General features: G+C 34.1%; 1 long non-coding RNA gene across 8 annotated transcripts in view; it reads right to left on the bottom strand.

Moving 5' to 3' along the window:
- LOC143673945 (uncharacterized) overlaps nucleotides 1-13143 on the bottom strand; it is a 129265-nt gene that overhangs the window by 50749 nt on the left and 65373 nt on the right. For 6 of the 8 annotated variants that reach the window (XR_013170767.1, XR_013170766.1, XR_013170768.1 and 3 more), the window contains 2 exons: nucleotides 12077-12794; nucleotides 164-236 (listed from right to left, as the gene is read on the bottom strand). This is a non-coding gene — a long non-coding RNA (uncharacterized LOC143673945). Of the gene's footprint in view, nucleotides 1-163; nucleotides 277-12076; nucleotides 12795-13143 lie in introns of all 8 variants that reach the window. The other 2 variants (XR_013170765.1, XR_013170771.1) reach the window with 2 other exon arrangements.

The raw sequence follows: 13143 nt of genomic DNA, 5'->3' as shown, positions 1-13143 counted from the left end.
GAAAAATGTCTGTATACATACAAAATAAGAAACTTTTTTTTTTAATTTTTTACATGGGCAGGCACCAGGAAACGAACCTGGGTCCTCGGGCATGGCAGGCAAGCATTCTTGCCTGCTGAGCCACAGTGGCCCGCCCAAAATGAGAAACTTTTAAATTACTTACTTTCTAATTTGAATTACTTTGCACAGATTTCCAGATTCAAATTTGGAGTTGAACTTCAAAATATTTCTTTCTTCTAGAATGGTGTAAGCACATAAATTTTTAAATAAAATACACTGTATTTAAATAAGAACAAAAAATCAATCAATAAAACTACACTACAGCTTAAAATTATACTATTATTGCCAAATACTCTCATCATTTTTTTTAATCCACAGAACTTAACCAACACAAATAACATACAAACTCTGGCTAACATTTAGAGACCAAAAATACATAAGATTATAAGTAGAGGGTTGTCGGTTTACAGTGAACGTTAATCACAAATAAGATCTTTTACCTCATTAGATAAATGTCATTTCTAATATATTAAAAAAGACTAGACATTTAAAAATGCAAATGATCCATGTGAACAGCAGTAATTTCAAAAACCTATGCAGCTGTGTTGAAAATATTATTTCAAACTTATAGATCTTCATTATCTATTATCTTATTTAACTAGTACCCTAATAGTGCAGGCATTATCCTCATTTTACACATGCATTACTTTAGTAAATAAGTCTTTACTGAGCACCTACTAGGTACCAGACACTGTTCTAATGATTTGTCTTTTTAGTTTTCTGATTAATCACAACTATGCTTGCTTTTCCGCAGCTTTCATTCTAAAAGAGAGAAAACTAAGACTCCAAGATGCTAACTGATTTTGTTCAGTATTTTTTGTTACAAATGACACCGATATGCCACACTCAGAGTTGAATTTCTATTTTACAACCTCTGCCTCATCTGATAGAGAATCCTAAACTCTTGAAATAACTAAGAGATTTATAAATAAGATAGATACTTCTTTTCTTTTAAGACTTTTGGGAGATGGTCACAGAGGTGGTGACCATTAGGATGGGAGAGCTGACAACAACGACTGTAGGTTTGATATATGCATCTATAAGTGCATATGGAGCCAAAGAAGAGGAACCCAAAAAGCAGCGAGTAATACCAGAGCAGACTCCCACGTATACTGCACCACTTCTTCAGTCTAAATATGCTGAAGGAGCAGTCTGGTTATTTACAAACAGACTTTGTTGCTATCTGCACTACAACTGGTAATTATATTAACTCGTGCAAGGGTGTTTATGTGTTTGTGAAAAATGGGATAATGGATGCAGTTTAATTTGAAAAAGATACATATGTCTATCTGAAGAACCTGCCTTTTAAAAAGCCTTTTATTTCTTCCAAATAAAATATTAAATTTCTTTAAATATTAGAATGCTGGGGAAGGAAGGAATCTACTGAGGGTTAATAACTCTGAATAATGGTCACATTCAATATTTGTGATTTTTTTGTTTATTTACTTATTACTTTAATCCTAGAATGTGATGATACTGGTGATAATTCTAGATTGTAAATGATACTAAACACTTTCCATCAGGAATCACAAGCAAATCCCTTAGAAGGTCAGGCAGGTAACTTAAATTCCTACTGCATAGCATGTGAGCAGTAAGCATTGAGAGGGAGTAGTGAGAACTATGGGGACATAGCAAGCATGTGCTCCTTCTAACAGGATGGTATTTGTTGTCCCAAAGCAATGAAGGTCGAAAAGTGTTGGAAAGCCAGGATTTCACATAGAAATCTCTATTCTCTTAAGTACAGCTAGTTTCTTTTTGTTGTTGTTGTTGTTAATTTCAATTTTTTAAAAAAAAAACAGGATCACTTTGTGACCTTTGCCTGAAACCCAAGAAAAGCCTAAGTAAGTACAAATAAAAATTTGTGATATATTCAATTTATAGGCCATTACATTACGATTATGTATCTGCCAAAAGATGAAAACATAGTGAAGATAAACTAAGTAAAAGTTAAGCATAATTCTTGCCTTTTAAATACAATGCCTGAAAATTTACAGGAAAAAACACACCCACAAACAATAAAAGTAAGGGGGAAAAATCAGACTTATTTTGGGTTATCTAAATCATAAACTACTCGATCTATGATATCACTTTGATGTATTAGCCTCTCAATATCTTGGGCAATTTTTGTCCTGAAATCATAAGAGAAGTTACACCAAAATTCACTATTATAAATACCAACAAAGAGCTTTCTCCAAAATAAATTTTGGATGAAAAAGATGTAAATGATAAACATTTTAAAAATAAAAACAATCATTCTTCTAACTATATATTCTGAGTTCAAAAACATTATCAATACATACCAAGTAACAAAAAAAAATCAATGTTTATCACAATCTGAGTTCCAGAAAATAACCATGTAAAATACAGCCATAAGTCAAACCCTAGCAAGACTTTAGCTAAAATGCAATTAACAAAACCGGGTTGGATGTTCTATAGAAAACCCCTTCTCTTCTGTGGAAGGAGAGAAAATGTGGGGTGGAAGGAAACACCTGTGACAAGGAACAAAGGACGAGACTCTGGACTCCCAGGATTCCCAGGTCCAACCCCACCACCGCCACTCCAAGTCCAACACAATGGAAGCCAATTGGGAAATTTCTGAAATCTCTGCCACCATCCTGGAAGCCCAAGCCACCTACAGAACCCTCTGCCTTCCCCATCAATATTTAAACCAAGACAGATAATCAACATGCATGCAGAACCAAACTGTAGCCAAAACAGAACAGATATGGATCATAAAGCCAGACGCCTGGAACTCCAGAGAACACTGGCCACAAAAGACGCAGTACTGATGGAAAGGCTACTATAGTGTTAATACATTGCTACTTCCCACAGAACAACTTATGCTTAAAGAGAAAGCTGATCATATGAACTTATTTAAATTTCAAGTCTGTTTATTTCAGCTAAATATCAGTAATGCAGATTTCTTGAGAGAACAGAGTGAGAAAGTTTGCCTAAATGGTCAGAATAAAATCTCAAGAAAACTTTACATACTGGAAGTCCCCTTAACTTCAGGCAGATCTGAAACTAGTCTCCTACAAAATGATACTTCTTTCTGATTAAAAGAGTATTAACTGTAAGTGTGATATTAACAAAGCTGTGTATGACTATGATTGAAAGAGAAAGGCTGGAGTTGTGTATGTCACCAGAAGGAAAGCTAGAGGGTAAAAACTGGGACTGTATAACTTATTGAAACCTAGAATGGACAATGATGATGGTTAATTGTATAATATTAGAAAACCAGAACCAATGTGCATCACTATTACAGGTATAAATAATACACTGTATATGTGGGTAAAAATATAAGTAATGCAAATTAAGGTCTATAGTTGACAGTAACATTGTAATATTTTTGCACTAATTTTAACAAGGCATGATACCAAAGGTAAATGTCAATAATAGGGGTAATATAAGGGACGTAGGATTTTTTTTTCTTCAGAAGAAATGAAAATGTTATCATATTAATTGTATGGTGAATGCATAATTACGTGATTATAACAAGAGCCACTGATTGTACATTTAGGATGGATTGTATGGTGTATGGATAAATCTGCTAAAAATTAATAAGGGATTGGGATAAGAGGTATAAGTTGTTTTGGGTTTATTTTTTTCTCTTTATTTCTTTTTCTTGGAGTGATAAAAATGTTCTAAAATTAATCATAGTGATGAATGCACAACCATGTAATGATATCGTGAGCCCTTGACTGCATACTTTGGATGGTTTGTATGATATGTGAACATATCTCAGTAAATTGCTTTAAAAAAAGAGTATTAATTCTCAATTTAAAAATATAACTAACAACACCACAGTATATTGTGAAATTCAAAATAATTCAGATCTAATCTAATTGAAGAGTTAAAAATTATCAGGAAAATATTAAAAGACATGATAGTTTAGAAAATGAAAACAATACTAAAATTTAGGAAAGTCCAATTCTAAACAAGTTATAGAGTTAAGCATAATTTAGTTCTAATTCTTATTCTGCAATAACAACTCATTACTGGCAAAGCAATCAATAAAGAAAAAAAGCCTAGTAACAAAGAATCATGCTGTAAATTCTTGATTTAGTTCAGTGTCCTAACTTTAAAACACCAGATTTTTTCCTAAAGAAACAAACTGTTTTAAAAAAACTATCATTTATACCAAGAAATAAACCAATTCAGAATTTACATTACCAAGACCTTCAACAGTAAAACAGATGGCATTTATATACTCAAACATATCACACACAAAAAATGAAGTGTTCAAGTTTGGGTAAATAACTAAATACATCTGTTTATCAGAATAGGTTGATGCTTACCACAAATGTGTAAAATTGATGTTTATAAAAGTTTATTTTGTATTTTTTAAAAGGAAAATGGTATTAAAAGGCTGATTACAACCACTCAGTTCTACAGTAATGTTCTGTAAGGCAAATAAAGAAGCACAAAACCTTAAAGGGGCTAGCAGCTGATATAACAGAGTGACTGGGTGGGACTGTGAGAAACAGGGAGCTCAGATTCTATCTAAAGCCAAACCGAATGTTGCCATGCAGGAAAAAAAGATTAAATGTTGTCACACTAATTATTCATGAATACTTAGAAGCTTGCACTTCTATGTAGAATCTCCCAAATTTTCAATGTTAGCAATCAACTAAAAAACAAAACACTGTGCACGTGAAATCAAAATCACCTGCAATCTGAGTATGGCCTATAGACCACTGGTTTTCAACTTCAGACACTGTATTTGGGTGAACAGAAGAGCTTAGTGCCCATTTATACAAAAATTGGCCCAAAAGTAACACTTGAGGAAAACCTTTGCCCTGCCCTCAGCTCTCTTTAATAGAAAGGAAAAAGACCTTTTATTCAGACATATATTCATGTTAAACAGTTAAACTTTTATAAGAGGACGTCAACCTGTCCTTCCTTTTGCTCAGCTACCTATTACAATATATGGCTCTCCACTCTCAACAAAATAATAAATATTTTCCAGGTATTTTTAGGGACTATAACCTCAAACTTACTAACATTCATTATTTATTAAAGGCTTGCTTCAGAAGAATAAATTTATGCAAGGCAGTAAAAAAATGTACAGTCTATTCATCCAGAAAATATTCAGAAGATTACATCAGATGTGGCCACAAGCAAAATTAAACTTTGTTAGGTTTCCAACCAATACAGAGAAACATTGTAAGAAACAATTTAATGAACCTTACTGCTATTTTACAGTAAGGATATTATGGGAAATGTTCATTATATAATATTATTCTCTGAAGAACTATGGAAAATATTTCTTCTTTGTAAAGAGTAAGGCACAACCACATATAAGATCACTACATACACACATATATATATGATTAACAGGACAAACTCATGAGCTGGGCCAGGATTTGAATCTTGGCTCTGCCATTTACTAGAAGTGTAACTTTGGATAAATTACTCAACAAACCTAAACTTCATCATACTTTTCTGTAAAAAGAGAAATCATGGCAACTCCCTCATAGAGTGCTATGAGCCTTAAATTACACACTTAACATGCATATCCACACTGCATAAAAGTGCTTATTACTTAGTACTTAAGCAATAAGTATCTGCTCCTATTGCTCTTACTAATACTTCTACTATTATCTCAATTTCAGAAGTAATTGTATTACTCCTGAGTCACCCTAACTTAATATAAAGAAATCCAGAATTTGGCTTTCCTTATTTTTCTTTTACCACAATTCCTTCACCTACTTAAATTTTTGAGTGGCTAATATATTGACATAGAAAAAATAAAATACTATATATAAAAGTATAAAAAGAAAAGTCTCACTTTCAGCACAATCTCATATCCCCCAGTCACCCAATCAGGTAGCTACCTTCATTATTTTCCCTCCAGTTTTTAATGCAAATACGAATTCAGACTGTTTTTCCCTCTACCTGAAATAAAATCTAGAATATCATTAAAACTGTTCTGTACCTTGCTTGTTTCCTTCAACAGTATAACATAACTTTTTCCATTAGTGCATATAAAGCTTTTTTTTGTTTTAACCATTGCAGAGCACACCATAGAAGGAACATACTATTCTTTATTTAACTAGCCTGCTTGGTGGATATTTGAGCTATTTCCCTTCTCAAAACAATGTTACAATAAAAAGCTCTGAACATAATTGATATATATGCTTTATCAACAGAATATGATCTTATACTTCTGGATTTCTGCCAATCTGGAAAGTGGGAAACAACTCAGTAAAATTTTAATTTGCATTACTCTTATTGTGAGTGAAATTAAACAATTTTTGTGGTTATGAATGACTGTTATTTCCTTTTTCTTATTATTACTCTATTTTATTTTGATTAATATATTTTTGTAAAGTACTTTACTTTTTGAAACTTAGCAATATAAATTTTACAATTCTATAAACAGAAATTCAAAATAACTATAAAGATATCTGCACCACCAGAGATAATATGTAAATAAATGTGTGCAGCTATATTCCAATGAAACTTCATTTATGGACAAGGAAATAAGAATTTCATATTATTTTCATGTGGCAAAAAACATTTTTATTTTTCTACCATTTAAAATGAAAAATCATTCTTAGCTCATGAGCTGAACATAAACACTAACTAGTAATAAAATAACTAAAAAGTAGAGAAAAAGTCAGGAGAATCAAAACTCCCACTACAAAAAAATCAACTAAATTTTTTTGTGAGGCAGTAATGGAGGAATTCAGAAACAAAAAAACCTATAAGACACACAGAAAACAAATAGTTGTAAGGCAGAAGTGAATTGTTCCTCATCAGTAATTACTTTAAATAAAAATGGATGAAACTCTATTAAAAAGGAAGATCAGCAGATTGGATTAAAAAATAGTAACCATCTATATGCTGTCTATAACAGACTCACTTAGGTACAAACATACAAAGTCATTTAAAGTAAAAGGATAGAAAAGATATTTCATGTCAATAGTAACCAAAGAGAGTTGGAATGCCTCTCTTATTGTCAGACAAAATATTCTTTGAGCAAAAACAAGCTATAAGAGACAAAGGAGGACATTATACACTGAAATAGTTAAATCTAGCAAAAAGATAAACTAATTATAAACATGTATTCACCTAACAAAAATGCCCCAAAGTATAATAACGAAAAGTTGACAGAACTGAAAGGAAAAATAGATAGTTCTAAAATAACAACATCCCATTTCAATAACAGGTGAAATAACAAGAGAGAAGATCAATAAATAAAGAGGGCTTGCATAACACACAATTAGCCCTAACTGACAGATACAGAACACTCCACCCAACAAAAGCAGAATACACATTCTTCTCATGCACACATGGAACATTCTGCAGGACAGACTACATGGTAGACCAAAAACCAGTCTTCATAAATTTATAAAAACTGAAATCATACAAAGCATCTATACTCTCCTTGAATGCTGGTTACTAATAAGTATCAACCCACTTTTTGAAAGACACTGGTCTAATCCAGTTCTCTGCTTTTAGTTGAGAAAACTGGTATCTAGAGAAAGATACTTCCTCAGACATACATGGAGAGTTTGCAGAAGAGTCAACGCAGAATCTGAGTGTTTCCACTTGCTTTTCAAAGCACTTCCAGCCCTCCCAAGATGTTTCACCACACTATACTGCCTCAGCACTCTCATAAAATCAAATCCAATTGCCCAAGAATTACTGCTACATGCATTTGTTCTTCTGGTTTCAAATTAATGTTATCTGAAGGAACAAATAATTCTGAAGAGTTTCCTCTCCTTTATACAAAAATGGTGGGCAAGAAGTGAAAAGAGAAAAAGGAAGCTTTGAAAATTGGTCCCTCTGAGCATTGAGAATGCATTGATGACCACATTTTCACCTAAGGACTTGACAAATACTTGCAGAGTATATATAAAATAAAGGGGAAAAGTTATATCCTTAAATATCAAAGTACTCATATACTATACAGTTCATAAACACATTAAGCATATATTTTTGCAATAATATTTTAAGTAATTAACAATATTAGGGAAAATGTTATAAATCTATGTAATGTAAACCTGATCATACTCTTTCATTGATATATGGTATACTCCTACCTCAGATCTGATTTCTAACATCCATGGAAATTATAACAAATATGATATAGACATGGAGATTATGATAAATATGATAAAACTTATTCTTTGCAATATAGCATATACAGTTTTCTAGGACAAATCAATTAAACAGGTTAATAGCTACCATCATACAAAATATATATAATTATGAAATATAAAGTATAATAATTACATGAAATATAATTATGAAATATAAGACAAAGGTTTTAAATTGCTTCACAATTCATGCCATGTCTGCTTCAACAAATCAGAAGACCAAAGAACCTCTTCACCAAGGCACTGAAAATTAGTGGAGAAATCTCTCTCTAGCAAAAGAAATCTTTTGAAACTTCAGAAGAGCTATGAGACACCTCACCCTCAAGGATGCTTTGGAACCTAGTCTGTTTTATCTCATTTCAAGTTTTCCAGGACTAAACATAGCTACCAGAGTTTTAAATTACTGGGTTTTCTGTGTTTTAGTTCCTTTGTGTACTGTATCCCTTGCACTTTAACTTGCATCTTAACACCTATTCTTAATACACATATACTAACTTTCATTTACCTTTTGATCCTTCATTATGCTCTTTCCTCACAGCATCAAAATATATAGATATCTTAAAACTCTGGTTTAAATAGAAGATAAAGTTGGTGGTACATTGCACTGTGTACACAGGTGGTAAAACAGATCAAATACTTCAGGAAAAGAAAAGTCTTACAAATGGCCTAATATATCGAACAGGTTGTACACTAATCTGTAGATTATATCTTTAAAGCAATTCCAAGGTCAATGTTTCAGGGACAAGGTAAGAGAACCCATCATAAATACTGAGAGGGGAGGGTAACAGAAGAACCATAATAATTTCCATTCTGTATATATTCCCCCACCACCATGGTAGCCTAGTTCTGGGGAGAAAGCAAGTAGAGCTTGGGAACATAGATGGAAGAATATTCTCTGAAAGACCAAGCCAACAAGGAGCAATGCCCAACATCAAAACTCGCTGCTCAAAGAGAACAGAGGTTACCAGAACTGAGGATGGTGACTCAGATATCTAAAGACCCAGAGGCACCACAGTTATTCACATCTGGCCATGATACATTTGCCAGCAATAGGCTACACTTAAAAAAATTAAGTTTATTTATGGATGTTTACAAAGGTATTAACAGAACAGGATTATCCATGATTACCAGATGTTGGTCAGAGGCTCTAACTGGCCAGAATGTGTATCTTTAATTAATATGAATGAGTAAAATACTAATAAGAGTCTTGATTAATGAAAGCTTTCCTAATACGAAGTCACTGAGGAGGAATAAGGGTCATCAGTGATTAAAATTAAGGCTGGGAATCAGAGGTTTACATAATAGTTACACCTCAGTTCCACAATTCTTCTTCCTTCCAATCTTACCTCAGATATCATAGGTTAAGAAGAAGAGAAAAATTGTTTAGATTGAGGTACTTTAATAAGGTAACTAACTTTAAGGGATTGAAGGAACACTTACAAGTTTAGGAAGTATCTCCTACAGTCAAGACGACATCTAGATTTTGGAGAGACAGAGTGCCTAAGAGGTGATGCTGAAGAGGAGAAAAATCCAAGTTGCAGACTGATTCTGACTCAGCCCAGGTGTGTCAGTTCACAGCCAACAAAAAGTGGGTGCAAAGTCATAATCAAAGACAGGTAAGAGATTTATGGTGGGAGAACAGGTGTGAAGAAGAAAGGGGAGTATACTGAGGAGAACTTTCATTAAAGAAGCACATTTGACACCTGAGGAATAACCAAGTACTGAGAAGGAAGAGCTCAAACTGTAGTACAGCACTGCAAAAGTCTCAGGCCACCAGGGAACCCCAAAGCAAAGAAGACTTCTTAGCAGATCCTTTCACTGGTCAGGAATGGCTCTGCTCTAGTTCCCCAGCCATGCTCAGTCATTATCTGGGAGCAGCCAGAAGGGGCATAGCTTCAGTATAAATGCTGTGATCAATCCCAAAGGTGTCATGTCAACTACAAATCTTCCAGGGGGCTTCATGTGAAGCGAGATGAGCAGCTCACTCCCATGGCTGCCACAGCCCTTGCATTTCACAGACCCACTTCTCCACCTACGTTCAGAGAGTGATTCTTTTACAGTTCCTGTGAGCCTCTCATAAGGTGAAAAGTGAAAAGAGGAGCATTAACAGGGCAAAATGTATCCCTGTAACTGCAACTGGACTCAGCTGCAACTCATCATCTCTGTCCCATGGTATTTGTCTACATCCCACCTACCCTCAGCTCTCACTCTGCAGGTCTTGGCAGCCAGCGTGTTTAAGTGATCCACATCTTCAATCCTGAGTGGTTTTGGCCCCTGATAATCATACCATTCTCAGCCCAGAGTGCCTGAAATGTGTCCATTTTCAGTTAAAATTGGGCAAGGGAGCACCAAGAGGAAATAAGGGGAACAACTGAGTTCTATGATATTCCTATTTTCCAAATTGTGTAAAAGAGACCCCTACCTCCTCTAGGTGATGTGGGTCAATTACATATGCTAAGATAGTAATGCTGCTACTCATGTGCTGATCCCTAGACTCAAGGAGTATAAAATACCAAGGCGACAATCACAATTTGTTATTAAATTTCACCCTTGCTGAGCCCTCCATGGGACGTAGATGTCTAACTCTGGAGAGCCCAGAGGTGTAGGAATAAGAAGCACAAAGTCCCCCAGTGGGACAACGGCAGTGATGGAAAAGACGGCCACTCCTGATCCCACCTCCTGGTTCTCAGACCCATGTATTCTTCCTACTGGGGATGAACCATGCAAGTTTCTACTGCGTCCTGAAAGATGGTGACCTTTCCTTGCAAAGTATTTCCTTTGCATTAGACTTGCCTTGTGTCTTTTGAAGGCTATTGCTGCAATCCATGTAGTGAGCTGCCTCTGGATGGAACAGCAACATGTCATAGCCCCCCATTCCCACACATCTTTCCCAGTAAAGTAAATCCCCTGCACAGATGCTGTGTTATGCAGATCAAGGAGCCACTGGCTGCATCAAACATATACTAAATTGCCAAGTAAAAATGTTGAATTATACTACGTACTAAAGACTAAAAAAATGAGATACAGTTGTTGCCTTGGAGGAGTTAAAAGTCCTAAAGAGAATCAAATACCCACAACGATATCTTCCTTTATCATTTCATACTATACTCATAACCAAAAGTATGCAAATGTTTGTTTTTAACATATTGATAAGCCATCACCACACAACCTTAACTATAATAATCAGAAACAGTTCAGCATCATCAAAATGGTATTAAATGTCAAATAAATATTCACTAACTAGAACTATTTAATATTATTTGTAATATCTAATACTACCTGGCAATATTTAATAACTTAGTTACTGCTTTTAAGAATCCCAAATTCTTTTACATTGTATATTTCTAATTTAAAATTCCAAACTTCACAAAAGAGTACCGTCCATATGCTATATTTATATCCTATTTTAAAATCACATATCTAAAACAAACTCATACAATAATCAAATTACTAAAATAATAACTATTGCAAAGGTAAATATTTATTCAAAAGTCATTCAATAATCTATTTTTATATTTTGAAAGTCAAAGTAAAAAAATTTTTTAAGTTCTCCAAGGTCAGATTTATTATGCTGCCTATATTTGAATAAATTAATAAAATTGGAAAATGAACAAAGTCACAAGGACAGTTTTCAAAATGCAAAATTTCAAAGGCAGGATAAAAAATTACAATAGGGTGGATCATGGTGGCTCAGCAGGCAGAGTTCTCGCCTGCCATGCCAGAGACCCAGGTTCACTTCCTGGTGCCTGCCCATGCAAAAACAAACAAACAGACAAATAAAAAACAACTATAATAACTTTAACTCAGGGTAATTTTCTTTCGACATACCCCAAATAACTATTATTAACTATACTTCATATTTTGACAATGGTCCTTTAGTCAAAAGGGGGAAGAAATCTGCAACTCACCTTTGTACACCATAAGGCCTTTCTAAAATAGGCTCTTTGAATGGAGGCAGAATGTGACCAAAATAATCAGGATAAGCCACCTCTAAATATTCTGGGACAGACTTTGTATTTCTCACAATCTCAACATACAGATCTGAGTCATGGAGTGTTGGTCCATCAGGCATTTCAACGGATGCTTGCTCCACGGATGAATTAGACTCTGTGTCTTCATCATCTTCAGTTTCAACCCCAGTACAGCAAAGCTTCCCTAGTTGAACTGTTCTTCCCTCAAACAGAACATTTCCACAAGCAGCCACATGTGGACACGCTTTAGTGCACATAAGGACAGTGAGAGGGAGACTGTAGTCCTTCCTCATTCCTGCAGGAAAACCCAGGGATGCTGGAGAAGGAACAGTCTGCAGTGTAACTCAGTCCAAGGCCTTCACAGTATCATTGTGTAAGCTGTGGACTGAGGAAATACTTCTATTCTGATCACTTAGTTGCTGTTGTAATTTTTGTCATTTTCTTTAATATCTTCTTTTGCTAGAGCCATTAAGGTAGATTTCTTATCATCTTTATCTTCTTTAAGAGATACATTCTCCTTCACTACAACTCCTTTTCTTAAATTACCTGAATTTCCAGATGGTTCTTCTCCTGCTGGAGGAACAAGAACAGGACCATGTATTTTTCCCTCAAATACAAAAAAAGGCTTTGGTTCTTCGGAGATCAGATCATAGTCCTTTGAAAAAAGAAAATAAATATAATCTTTTACCTGTAAATATTAAAATAAACTAACAAAACTAAGATCATATTCATTGTATATGCTGTTATAAAAACCTAGATTTTAAAGATGGATACAAGAAGATATGTTTTAATTTCACTAATAAAAGACAAAGCTTTTAAACCACCACAAAATTTGTAACACAATTTTTCCATGGTAAAAATAACACCTAAATATCACAGAAATAAGGGAAAATATGAGAAGTAGGAAAATATGAAAATGATCCAAAATCCCATTGGGGGAAATTAGACCACTGAATTTTATTTATTAATTCAATAAATATTTATGGAATGTCTGTTTTCTGCCA

Source organism: Tamandua tetradactyla, chromosome 2 (genome assembly GCF_023851605.1).
Source record: "Tamandua tetradactyla isolate mTamTet1 chromosome 2, mTamTet1.pri, whole genome shotgun sequence".
Classification (NCBI taxonomy): Eukaryota; Metazoa; Chordata; class Mammalia; order Pilosa; family Myrmecophagidae; genus Tamandua; species Tamandua tetradactyla.
Note: the sequence above shows the minus strand (reverse complement) of the source record. Positions and strands in the feature narration are given on the sequence as shown.